This window comes from Neoarius graeffei, chromosome 13, assembly GCF_027579695.1.
Source record: "Neoarius graeffei isolate fNeoGra1 chromosome 13, fNeoGra1.pri, whole genome shotgun sequence".
NCBI classification, from domain to species: domain Eukaryota; kingdom Metazoa; phylum Chordata; class Actinopteri; order Siluriformes; family Ariidae; genus Neoarius; species Neoarius graeffei.
Window position 1 is genome coordinate 78,692,481 of NC_083581.1, and position 13,085 is coordinate 78,705,565.

General features: G+C 43.5%; 1 protein-coding gene across 3 annotated transcripts in view; it reads left to right on the top strand.

Moving 5' to 3' along the window:
- The window catches only part of ap4b1 (adaptor related protein complex 4 subunit beta 1), a 48,299-nt gene that overhangs the window by 18,930 nt on the left and 16,284 nt on the right, over window positions 1-13,085 (top strand). Inside the window, exon 1 of one of the 3 annotated variants that reach the window (XM_060938592.1) lies at window positions 8,264-8,322. The exons of the other annotated variants lie outside the window; for them this stretch is intronic. The gene's annotated coding sequence lies outside the window, so the exon portion shown is untranslated. Of the gene's footprint in view, window positions 1-8,263; window positions 8,323-13,085 lie in introns of those variants that run through there. 3 annotated transcript variants of the gene reach the window in all.

Sequence of the window (13,085 nt, forward strand, 5' to 3'; positions counted from 1 at the left end):
CTGCTCCACTCATTCACTTTTCTTCATACGGTGTACTCCGCCATTACTGCTCAGCTCAGGCAATTACTAAAACCCAGGACGGAACGGGACGTCACCGGGTTTAGCAACAACTGCAGGGAGGTCACTGCGCGGGTGATATGTCCCGTCCCATTCCGTCCCGGGTTTTAGCAACAACCCTCGGCTCACTCCGGGAGGACTGGTGCAACTGGACTCACTTTCCTTTTCTTGTTTTCTTTTCCTTTAATTATTGGTACTGCACCCTCTTTCAATCCGGGCTTATAGCCAACGCTCCTCAACAGATCAGAGGTCTCGTACGAGTCATTAAAATGTGCAGAGCAGAGGAGAGACCACTTCGTAGGCACCCAATGTGCCCGTGAACTTCTCGCAAAACGCGTCCAAATCTTTGCAGTTTGAAGATTCTTGGGCCATGAATGCAATGTAAATCCACCTTCTGTCGTGTTGCTGCACCGGCCAGCAACACATCTACGTGGCATGGCGATAAATTAGCTCAAAAATGGAGGATCGGTGTTGCAGTCAGCTCTGTGTTTTAATATAGCGGAAATGGCGATGAGACAGATAGACTTCACTTTAATTGTAAAAATTACTATATTAGATTTATTGTTAATGCTTGAAGCTATTCCTGTGCTATTCTTGAGGTCTCAAGGCATTTATAAACGAAAGTGAGGCCATGGCTCTGCGTATATGCTTTAAAGCCATCACTGATCTGCTCCTGGACCCCATGCAGTTCACCTACAGACCCAACAGATCTGCCGACGATGCAGTCAGCACGGCTCTTCACTTCATCCTCCAGCACCTGGACTCCCTAGGAACCTATGCTAGGATCCTGTTTGTGGATTTCAGTTCTCCCTTCAACACAGTCATCCCGGCTCTTCTGCAGGACAAGCTCTCCCAGCTGAGCGTGCCTGACTCAACCTGCAGGTGGATCACTGACTTCCTGTCTGACAGGAAGCAGCATGTGAAGCTGGGGAAATGCATCTCTGACTCCCAAACCATCAGCACCGGGTCCCCCAAGATTGCGTCCTCTTCTCCCTGTCAGGGCTTTCCACAAGCGCCGGCTGCCGGCCATACAGCCGACTACACAATTAAGTCCAGCCGGCTACTTTAATGACTATTATTTTTGTAGCCCACAGCCTCTAAATGTTAATTTTCGATTTTAATAAAATTAAATGTTTATCTAACGGACTGACAATGTCAAACTGAACCGCACTCATTTAAGTTGTGATTCGCGCTGTTTGTACCGATAATAACTAGGGATGTCCCGATCAGGTTTTTTTGCCCTCCGATCCGATACCGATCATTTGATTTTGAGTATCTGCCGATACCGAGTCCCGATCCGATACTTCTTATAATCCATAAAAAATAAAGACGAGGAAAGAAATGGATCCAGGATGTTCCTCATTTTTTATTTAATACCTTATTTTAACATCCAACAACTCCGTTAGCAAACAGAGCACTTACGTGAGGCAGTTTGAACAATAACAAATTTTAAAAAAAACCCTTAAAATACCTGGCAGGAATGTAAACAAATAAAAAAAAAAAATAAAGTGCCACAGTGCCGGTAATTTGCTTTTAAGAACGCATCTCACAGTGGTGTACAGTAATTTCAATTAAGGAAATGAACGTTTTTCTTGATGAAAATAAGCATTTCTACCCTTTCAGGTTTGAGCCCGTTTCTTTTGTCATCCAACGAAAAAAATGATCTCATGCTTTGCTTTCCGCTTCGAACTGCTTCCGTGTTCAACTTTGCCGGCAACAGGCAGCCAATAACCAATAGCGTCTCCGCTACAAAGTGATGTCATGTTGCTGTGTTGAGACAAGAGGTCTGGTCTCACTCTGTGCCAACGCATAGCTATTGATGTGTTAAAAATGAGAATATATTATATAGATATATATCCGATCCCTGATCGGAAGGCAATGCCCGATTCCGATCGAGTCTGAAACCATGTGATCGGGCCCGATTTCCGATCACGTGATCGGATCGGGACATCCCTAATAATAACCACAAATTCCCCGCCGACTTCGTCGATCAAGGGAGAGTAACTCATCCGCGGCCCCATGTGGTGTGTGCGTGCACACTCGGCGGAGGCAGTAGTGTATCGGGGCCGTCGGAGGCGACATCGGAAGGAACAGAAGCAGAGACAATGCTTATTTTGTCTCCGGTAAACCAGTCTTCTCTCGTTCAATTACGTGCTGGCATCAAAAGACACCGTTGGTTGTAAATGAAACCAAACTGAGCCGTTGGAGTGTATTTTCATACACAAATGGAGAAATGTTCGCTGAGCGTTTAATTGTGTAGCCACCACTGCAGACCGTTGTCGTTGTTAATTCATAGCATGCTCAGTTGTGTGAATGCGTCATGCACCGAAAATAAGAGATTTACAAGCCAGGAACGCCTCATGATGCAATGTGAGAGCTTGTGTAGCCTATTACTGATTATTTTCGGTGCTCAAATCACAGTTTTCATTGGTGCATTAGCGTCTGGCATACACTAATGAATAAAAAAGATGCAATATGTTGTAGTAATAATATTTATAGAGCAAATGTCTGAGAAATTAATATAGCTTGTCTATTATGCAGGCATACTTAGGCTAATAATAATAATAATAATAATATGAACGGTTTTTGAATAATGCTCTCCTGCAATAAATAAATGGTCTGTGGAAAATACATTTAATCCTGGGAACTGCGTGCACAGGAGTTTATTTTGTGTTTACTCCCCTCCCCCTGGCTGGCTACTTATTTGTCATGGCTGGCTAGTATGAGCCTTGATGGAAAGCCCTGCCCTGTACACCAACAGCTGCACCTCCAGTCATCAGTCTGTCAAGCTCCTAAAGTTCTCAGACGACACCCTCATTGGACTCATCTCTTTTTTTTTTTCTTTTTTTTTTAAGATTTCTTTTGGCTTTTTTCACCTTTTTATTGGATAGGACAGTGTAGAGACAGGAAATGAGTGGGAGAGAGAGATGGGGAGGGATCGGGAAATGCCCTCAGGTCGTAATCGAACCCGGGTCCCCGGATTTATGGTATGGCGCTTTATCCACCTGAGCCATGATGCCCCCTGGACTCATCTCTGATGAGGAGGAGTCTACCTATAGGTGGGAGATTGACCATCTGGTGTCCTGGTGCAAGCAGAACAACTTGGAGCTCAATGCTTTGAAGACAGTGGAGATGATTGTGGACTTCAGGAGGAGCTCTGCCACACCCTCCCTCCCCCATCACCCTGTTTAACTCTGTGGAGTATTTCCGTTTCCTGGGCACTACAATCACTCAGGACCTCAAGTGGGAGACGTGTATCTGCTCTCTCACCAAGAAAGCACAGCAGAGGATGTTCTTCCTGCGGCAGTTGAAGTTTGATCTGCCAAAGTCAATGATGGTGCACTTTTATGCCACCATCGAGTCCATCCTCACTTCCTCCATCACCGTCTGGTATGTTGCTGCCAGGGATGATGGCAGACTGCAGTGCATCATTCGCTCTGCTGAGAGGACGATCAACTGCACCTCCAGTCATCAGCCTGCAAAGCTCCTAAAGTTCTCAGATGACACCCTCATTGGACTCATCAGTTATTGTAACTGAGTGCAGCTATTTCTCATTCTATGTATTTATCAACTTCTTGTCTTTGCTAAATTCTTCTGTCCTAACTGTTCAAGCACCAACCACCAAAGCAAATTTCCTTGCATGTGAGAACGTACTTGGTGGTAAACTTGATTCTGTTCTGTATCTCGCACTGGTTTCCATGGGTCCTGCGTGGTTGGTAGGGGTGTAACGGTGCACAAAAATCACGGTTCAGTATGTACCTCGGTTTTGAAATCACGGTTTGTTTCATTTTCGGTACAGTAAGAGGAAAAAATGCACAAGATAAAATTGCAGGTTGTTTATTATGAATTTTTGTAAACACCAACAGTTTATCATGTTTTAATAACCGTCCTTTTGCTACCTTGGTGATACCTTATGCCCTGGTGTGGGGGATGTGAGCTTGCTGCCATGACAAGAACAAGGACAGCATGGGGGAAGTCCAGAGAGCTACTACCCCTCCCTCTTGTCATGCAGGAGCTTGGCAAATCGTACCCGAGATCGCATTTACAGTTCCTGCGTGAGGAGTGCTTTGTTGTATGCAAGCAAGGGCTGGCCTCTGTGGAAACAGGATGTTGGGCATCTAGACAGGAAGGAAAGAGCTATGCTGTGGTGGGTGTGTTGTGTAAAGCCAGAGGATGGGGTCAGCTCCTGAAGTCTTCGTCTGAGGCTTGGTCTCCTGGATCTGGATGCTGACCCTCAGGTACAGGTGTTAGCGGTGGTTTGGCTACATATCTAAAGTGCAGCATTAACAGTTCCAGCTTGTAACCTTGTTCAGTTTCATTGAACTTTCACGTTTTTCTTTTTTATTTTCCAGAAAAATTAACCTGTCCACATTTGCATGTAGACTCACCTGTGTTGGTAAATGACATTATAGAGACTAAACTTCTGTTTCAACACATAAGGACTCGGACTTGCCTGAATTTTTGACTGGCTTACTCCAGTCCTTGTCCACGTTGTCCTCTGAAAGGGCAAATCTGCTGGCAGTTCCAAGATCTGAGTGATCCAGAGATCGAAACGGGCGGTCGCCCACTCGCCAATGCGAGTTGGAAAGGGTACGGGCGACTAGTGACAACATGTACTTGACTGAGTGGGCAACTGGCTCGCCACGCTATATATATGTGACACCTCACCGCATCCAGGGACACGTCAGCCAAAACGAATCCGAGATAATCGCAAAAGAAGCATTTTTTTTCGAAATTTGTGATTTTCGTTTTTTTCCATCATGTGCAAGTTGAGATCTTGAAGAATGCAATCAGTATTTCAGATAATAGATTTTGTTGGAAAAGCATACATTTTTTGTTGCAAATTGTCTCGTTTTTGTCAGGACTGTAGCCTGCTGGGGGGTGTGGGTAAATTACCATATGGGCCATTCACATGATGATTTAAGTCTTTTTTTTTTTTTTTTTCGCTAATCAGCTGTATGATACGAGCTGAGCTCATGGCTACTTAAGCTGCATACAGGCATGTAATTTCACTATGGAATGAGCAAGCTAAACAGAGCGCAGAGGAGCTGAAACACCGCGAAGCAAACAGACACATGGTATTTACATCGGAGATCACCATTTCTAGTAAAAAAAAAACACAACCAAAAAGTGTTCTAGGACTACATTCCATCGGAGGCATTGATATGTGCAAGGCGCCGTTTCTCTTTCTGATGGGGTGAGTTTATTAATCTAAGGCTGTGTGGTTATTTTTGCATGTAACGGAGAGTGTTGTGGTTTGGTTAAGCCTAGGTCACAACCGGACGTACGATTTTTTGGCCGTGCGATTTTTGGCGTTTCCCAAATTGCTGCGTTTTTTTTTTTTGTTGTTGTTCATGGAGAAAGACGCGCGTTGGCCTTCAGTTTGTCTTGCAACCTGAAAAAAACGTAAGCGCCCGTAGAGTTTGTTTGACATGACAAAGAACCTCTGCGGCCGGTCTGCGGCTCGAAAATCAGCACATCACACGCGCGCTCTCGTGCGTTTCACGCGCGCTCTCCGTGTGTTTCTTGCGTTTTTTGCATGTAGACCGGCCGTAGGAGCGCGTACTGTACGGCCGGTTGTGACCGAGGCTTTACATGAAACTAGCGTTGTGTTAGTTGTGTCATCAACGTGCTATCTTTCTTTCTTACGGTGTGAGTAATTTTTCAACCACAAAACGTTAAAGTATACTTTAGGACTTATTTTTGTACTTCATAATTGTTTTGGGCATACTTTGCATGGAAGGAAAATTGACGTGGTGATCTTTGTTTACATGAAAGTAGCATCGTGCTAGCTCGTAGGGGGTAGGGCTTTCCTTAATGTCATGCAGATGAGCACCATTATGTGCCCGCCCTACACCCAGAGTAGCTGAGATGGAAAACTTTGAGGGCGATTTTCTCCCTTTTCTGTTTTAAGAGGTATACACTTTCAAAAGGCCACACATTCTTCAAATATTGTCAGATCTCCACATGGAAGGCATCATTGGAAAGCTTCGAAACTGTACTTTCTGAATCTGTCAATAACTCAAAATGCCCCCGGGCCGACATGTGTCCCTGGATTCTGGATTTGGCATATCAAACTACTCATTGCCTTGATGGTTTCTATCAACGATTCTCGCCCATTTTAAGCAGAACTTGGTCTATTTTATTGTTTTTTATGATAATTTCAATAGATTTTGTGAGACATTTGTCAAGTTGGCATAGACGCGGGTGCCGCCATATTGTTTACGTGCGCAGTATACACCGCTACATGCAGCATGGCTGCACGAAGTTTCGTTTCTTCCCGTTCATTTTCGTTGCTGCCCGTGAAGACAAATGTAACTTGAACCGCTATTGGTCAGATAGATTAGACCCCCGCAAAGTTTAAAAGTCCTTGGCTTGACATTTCTGACAGCTGTCAAAACAAACTGATATCGCTCAACAAGTATGTGGCCCTTATTCAAGAGTGTTCACAAGAAGTCATCCACCATTCCACCCAAATCATCCACCAATCCATCTAGGAATCAGAATGTGCTGAATCAACCTAGCACCAGCAAGGATACATGGATCAATCAACCTAAGCCCCACAGTGTCACTGATGTTTCTGGCCCTACTAGTACCAACAAGAAGGCAGAGGAGAAAAGAGTTAGGAAGTTCCTGCCCAAGTGGACTGTAGGTAGGCCATGGCTGGTCAATACTGAGAAGGGCATGAAGTGTACGGTGTGTGTGTGTGTGTGGATAATGAGATGGCATTGAAACAAAGCGGGGTTCTCCAGTCCAGGATGTTCATTGATGGCTGCATGAGCAATAAGGCCGAGAGCACAGGCCAGAATGAGGAGGTGGAAGATGACGAGGAGGCGCAGCATGATGTGGTGTATGACCCGATAGATGATGATGATGATCTGGATGAGGGTTTCGAAGATTGTGATGATAATGAGATGACTGAGGAAGAAGTTTATAGACAGTTGAAATTGATCACTCATGTATAATATGGTTGTATTATATGAATAAATATATAAAATTGGCTTGAAATTTGTAAATACGGACCAGTGCTACTCCATTCGGACCAGTACCTCTGAGAGGCACTGGTCCAAATGGACCAGTGCTCCCAAATTCCCGTTTCGATCCTTGTGATAAAGTTTGATGTATTTCCAGAAGATTACCTGATTACGACTGAACAATGCTGACACACTGCTTTCGTCGTATCCCCTTGTCTTTGTTGGCTGTTTACCTCTGAACACAAAATCTTTTATGAGGAAAGAAAAGTCAGTAACAGCAAAATGTGGTAACTTTTTTTAGTTGCATTACTAAAAAAAAAAAAAGCATAAAAAAATTGGCTGTTTACCTCTGAACACAAAATCTTTTATGAGGAAAGAAAAGTCAGTAACAGAATTCCACCAGAACAAACGGACAGTGCTACATTTGGGGTGAAGAATTTTAAATACGGTTTTCGGTACATTTTGCCTTGGATTCCATACTTTAGCAACATCACTGAGCTGACCGGGTCAGGCAGTCAAACATTTCATAATTTTGGCCTCTCTGCTGAAGAACTGCCCAGATCAATTATTTTTAACAAAAATTAACTAGAGGTTAACGAGACAACTTTTGGGTCACTTAACCCTTTGGCACAAAACTTAAAACAGTTTTTTTCCCTTTCTCTCTCTCAAATAATCATTGTATGTTTTTATATCTTTATTGTAAACTGTATTTCTCACAACGTGCACAGATTATATATGATACCAATTAAAATTTTGGACACACAAGATTGAATATATTATAGATAGACCAATAGATATTAAGGTAAAATTACATGCAAGTAGGACAATATACGAATGGACAATTGAACTACAACCCCGATTCCAAAAAAGTTGGGACAAAGTACAAATTGTAAATAGAAACGGAATGCGATAATTTACAAATCTCAAAAATCTGATATTGTATTCACAATAGGGGTGTGCAAAAATATCGATACGGCGATATATCGCGATACTTTGTCTTCCGATTCAATATCGATACTCAAAATTTGAATATCGATATTTTTTCAAATAATAAATCATGTTTCAGACGGGTTGTAAATCCAGTACGACTTCCGCACCTCCGCTCCGCGAGGTGTCGCTGTGCCGCTCCCTCACTGCAAGGCACTCTTCATCTTCTCTTTTTTCCCCAGCGGTTGCAGTGAGGAAAAAAAACAAGCAAGCATGGCTGTTAACGTAAACCTAGAGACGCCGCCGAACTTTAAGGCAGATGTTTGGAGGCACTTTGGATTCCAAAGGAAAGGAGAAAAAAACAGTGAGCCGGACAAAGAGTATGCACTCTGCAAAACCTGTTTCGCTCCAATTAGATATTCAGGTAACACAACAAACTTGCGAACTTACTTAGCACGACGCCACCCCGACATATTAGCTCAGCCGGAGCCACCGAAACCCGACCCGAAGCAAACTACACTGGACAGCGCCAAAGTCCTCCCGTCTACTTCAGTGATGTGTGACTTACTGTAACTGTGAACTTAATTTTGTCATTTAAGGCCAAAGGCAAGAAGCTGCACTTTATCTTGCATTTTCAATTTTAGTGTGTGTGAGACACTGCATTTTATTTTGAGTATTTACTCTAAGTTCAGAAGAAACATGATTCACTGAGGTTTCAGCTCAGTTTCAGTGTGTGGACACTGACCCACACTGCACTGTGTTTCATAATTGTGCTCAGGGAGACTAAGATGCCCACTGCACTTTTCAATGTGTTTCAGACAGTGTGTTGTTCCTGCAAAATAAGCACAAGTTAAATGTTCTCAGGTATATGTTCTCAAGTTTACAAAGAACAAATTGATATTAGTGTTAGCACTGAAATGTATGTGCAGTCTGCAGTGCAAGTTTTAAGTTTTCATAAAACAATTTGATTCTGCTTGTTAAGCAGCACTGATGTGCCCATGCTTACAGAAAAGTTGATAATACTAGCACAGAAATGGGAATTTTCTGTATGTTGTAGTGAAGCAACTCTTGGTTTTGCCAGCAGTGGAATAGAGACAAATATATGTCTGGCAAGAGTGTGTAGTTATGTATGTGAAATGTAATTTTACAGTGGTCAATAAATTCTGATTTTCTTCAGTGACACAGATATCGTGATGTGGTTGAAATTTCTTGCAATACATCGATTATCGCAGAATCGCTGTACCGTGATATCGTTATCGTGGGCAAAATATTGCCATAGTATCGTATCGTGAGGTATCTGGTGATACCCAGCCCTAATTCACAATAGAACATAGACAACATATCAAATGTCGAAAGTGAGACATTTTGAAATTTCATGCCAAATATTGGCTCATTTGAAATTTCATGACAGCAACACATCTCAAAAAAGTTGGGACAGGGGCAATAAGAGGCTGGAAAAGTTAAAGGTACAAAAAAGGAACAGCTGGAGGACCAAATTGCAACTCATTAGGTCAATTGGCAATAGGTCATTAACATGACTGGGTATAAAAAGAGCATCTTGGAGTGGCAGCGGCTCTCAGAAGTAAAGATGGGAAGAGGATCACCGATCCCCCTAATTCTGCGCCGACAAATAGTGGAGCAATATCAGAAAGGAGTTCGACAGTGTAAAATTGCAAAGAGTTTGAACATATCATCATCTACAGTGCATAATATCATCAAAAGATTCAGAGAATCTGGAAGAATCTCTGTGCGTAAGGGTCAAGGCCGGAAAACCATACTGGGTGCCCGTGATCTTCGGGCCCTTAGACGGCACTGCGTCACATACAGGCATGCTTCTGTATTGGAAATCACAAAATGGGCTCAGAAATATTTCCAGAGAACATTATCTGTGAACACAATTCACTGTGCCATCCGCCGTTGCCAGCTAAAACTCTATACAGTGGGGCAAAAAAATATTTAGTCAGCCACCAATTGTGCAAGTTCTCCCACTTAAAAAGATGAGAGGCCTGTAATTTTCATCATAGGTATAGAGATCTTGCATGTGACGTCACAGCCGATCCAGATTGTGACAGACGCCATCTTGTCGGTCAAACGCCATATTCCACCTTCTACTTCTACTTCTGGTTCTACTTCTGCTTTTACTTCTACCTTTTCTTCTGGAAAACCCTACTATATACAATTCTACTACAACGGCTGTGGCTACAAGCTCTCCCTACCTGTGCACGGTTTTTGTTTTTTGTGTGTATTTTTGCGTGTTGTTCGTCTGTACCGGACTTCAATATCCACTACAACCGTATGGACTTGCTGGACATTGGTTTCCAGCAGAAAATGACGGTTTGTAGCGATTTCCATCGCATGCACAACATTCCGGACGAGAAAAAAAAAAAAACATTCCGGACGAGACCAGATTGCGAGACCAGCGGGGTCTCCGTGGATTGTTATTGGAAGCAAAGCGAAGGAGGTGGCGCCGGGAGCCGAAGCAAAAGCGAGGCTACAGGCAGAGCCGGCCTGTTGACTAAGCTCAGAAAACAGCCACTCAAATTTCCACTGCCAAGCCTCTACCTCTCCAACGCCAGATCCATGTAAACAACACGGATGATTTGGAATTACCTTATTCTATTCTATAATCGGCTGGTCAGTGCTATACTCAATACTTAAGTGACTTACCCATCCAGTGAGGATCATTTTCTTGTTTACAAGATGCCACATCTGAGTCGCTGACAAATCCTGAATTTCTGTAAAGAAAACTGTCCAGAGATTTATAAGCACGCAGTGCTTCACCACTGAACAGCGAGGGAAAGTTGATGAGGTAATCATACACGTCCGGGTATTCCGCTGGCAGTTCAAAATCCGGTCGTGAAAACTCCGTCCGGAAAGCCATAAGGGTCACAAATCTGTAGATCGTTTATTTTAGACATATATCTAGTTATCTGTTCATTAGAAAAATGAGCCGTGTAGTCCGTCGGTGGAAATTAATCCATTCTGTACACGAGTGCAGCAGTATTCAGCGGTGTTTTTGACCGACACGATGGCGGTTGTGTACTTTCCGGTCACATGACTGCAAGATCTCTATACCTCAATTATGAGAGACAAAATGGGGGGAAAGAATCCAGGAAATCACGTTGTAGGATTTTTAATGAATTAATTGGTAAATTCCTCGGCAAAATAAGTATTTGGTCACCTACAAACAAGCAAGATTTCTGGCTCTCACAGACCTGTAACAACTTCTTTAAGAGGCTCCTCTGTCCTCCACTCGTTACCTGTATTAATGGCACCTGTTCGAACTCGTTATCAGTATAAAAGACACCTGTCCACAACCTCAAACAGCCACACTCCAAACTCCACTATGGCCAATACCAAAGAGCTGTCAAAGGACACCAGAAACAAAATTGTAGACCTGCACCAGGCTGGGAAGACTGAATCTGCAATAGGTAAGCAGCTTGGTGTGAAGAAATCAACTGTGGGAACAATTATTAGAAAATGGAAGACATACAAGACCACTGATAATCTCCCTCGATCTGGGGCTCCACGCAAGATCTCACCCCGTGGGGTCAAAATGATCACAAGAACGGTGAGCAAAAATCCCAGAACCACACGGGGGACCTAGTGAATGACCTGCAGAGAGCTGGGACCAAAGTAACAAAGGCTACCATCAGTAACACACTACGCCGCCAGGGACTCAAATCCTGCAGTGCCAGACGTGTCCCCCTGCTTAAGCCAGTACATGTCCAGGCCCGTCTGAAGTTTGCTAGAGAGCATTTGGATGATCCAGAAGAGGATTGGGAGAATGTCATATGGTCAGATGAAACCAAAATAGAACTTTTTGGTAAAAACTCAACTTGTCGTGTTTGGAGGAGAAAGAATGCTGAGTTGCATCCAAAGAACACCATACCTACTGTGAAGCATGGGGGTGGAAACATCATGCTTTGGGGCTGTTTTTCTGCAAAGGGACCAGGACGACTGATCCGTGTAAAGGAAAGAATGAATGGAGCCATGTGTCGTGAGATTTTGAGTGAAAACCTCCTTCCATCAGCAAGGGCATTGAAGATGAAACGTGGCTGGGTCTTTCAGCATGACAATGATCCCAAACACACCACCCGGGCAACGAAGGAGTGGCTTCGTAAGAAGCATTTCAAGGTCCTGGAGTGGCCTAGCCGGTCTCCAGATCTCAACCCCATAGAAAATCTTTGGAGGGAGTTGAAAGTCCGTGTTGCCCAGCGACAGCCCCAAAACATCACTGCTCTAGAGGAGATCTGCATGGAGGAATGGGCCAAAATACCAGCAACAGTGTGTGAAAACCTTGTGAAGACTTACAGAAAATGTTTGACCTCTGTCATTGCCAACAAAGGGTATATAACAAAGTATTGAGATGAACTTTTGTTATTGATCAAATACTTATTTTCCACCATAATTTGCAAATAAATTCTTTAAAAATCAGACAATGTGATTTTCTGGATTTTTTTTTCTCATTTTGTCTCTCATAGTTGAAGTGTACCTATGATGAAAATTACAGGCCTCTCTCATCTTTTTAAGTGGGAGAACTTGCACAATTGGTGACTGACTAAATACTTTTTTGCCCCACTGTAGTTCAAAGAAGAAGCCGTATCTAAACATGATCCAGAAGCGCAGACGTCTTCTCTGGGCCAAGGCTCATTTAAAATGGACTGTGGCAAAGTGGAAAACTGTTCTGTGGTCAGACGAATCAAAATTTGAAGTTCTTTATGGAAATCAGGGACGCCGTGTCATTCGGACTAAAGAGGAGAAGGACGACCCGAGTTGTTATCAGCGCTCAGTTCAGAAGCCTGCATCTCTGATGGTATGGGGTTGCATTAGTGCGTGTGGCATGGGCAGCTTACACATCTGGAAAGACACCATCAATGCTGAAAGGTATATCCAGGTTCTAGAGCAACATATGCTCCCATCCAGACGACGTCTCTTTCAGGGAAGACCTTGCATTTTCCAACATGACAATGCCAAACCACATACTGCATCAATTATAGTCTGGCTAACGCGACTTCAAAGCTCTGCGAGCATTTGGTCTGGCAAAGATATTAAGCCCAACCGTTTCCCAAAGGCGTGGTTGACCTGCCTCCCTGAAATGCCTCAGTTTGCTACTGGTCGAAGCCA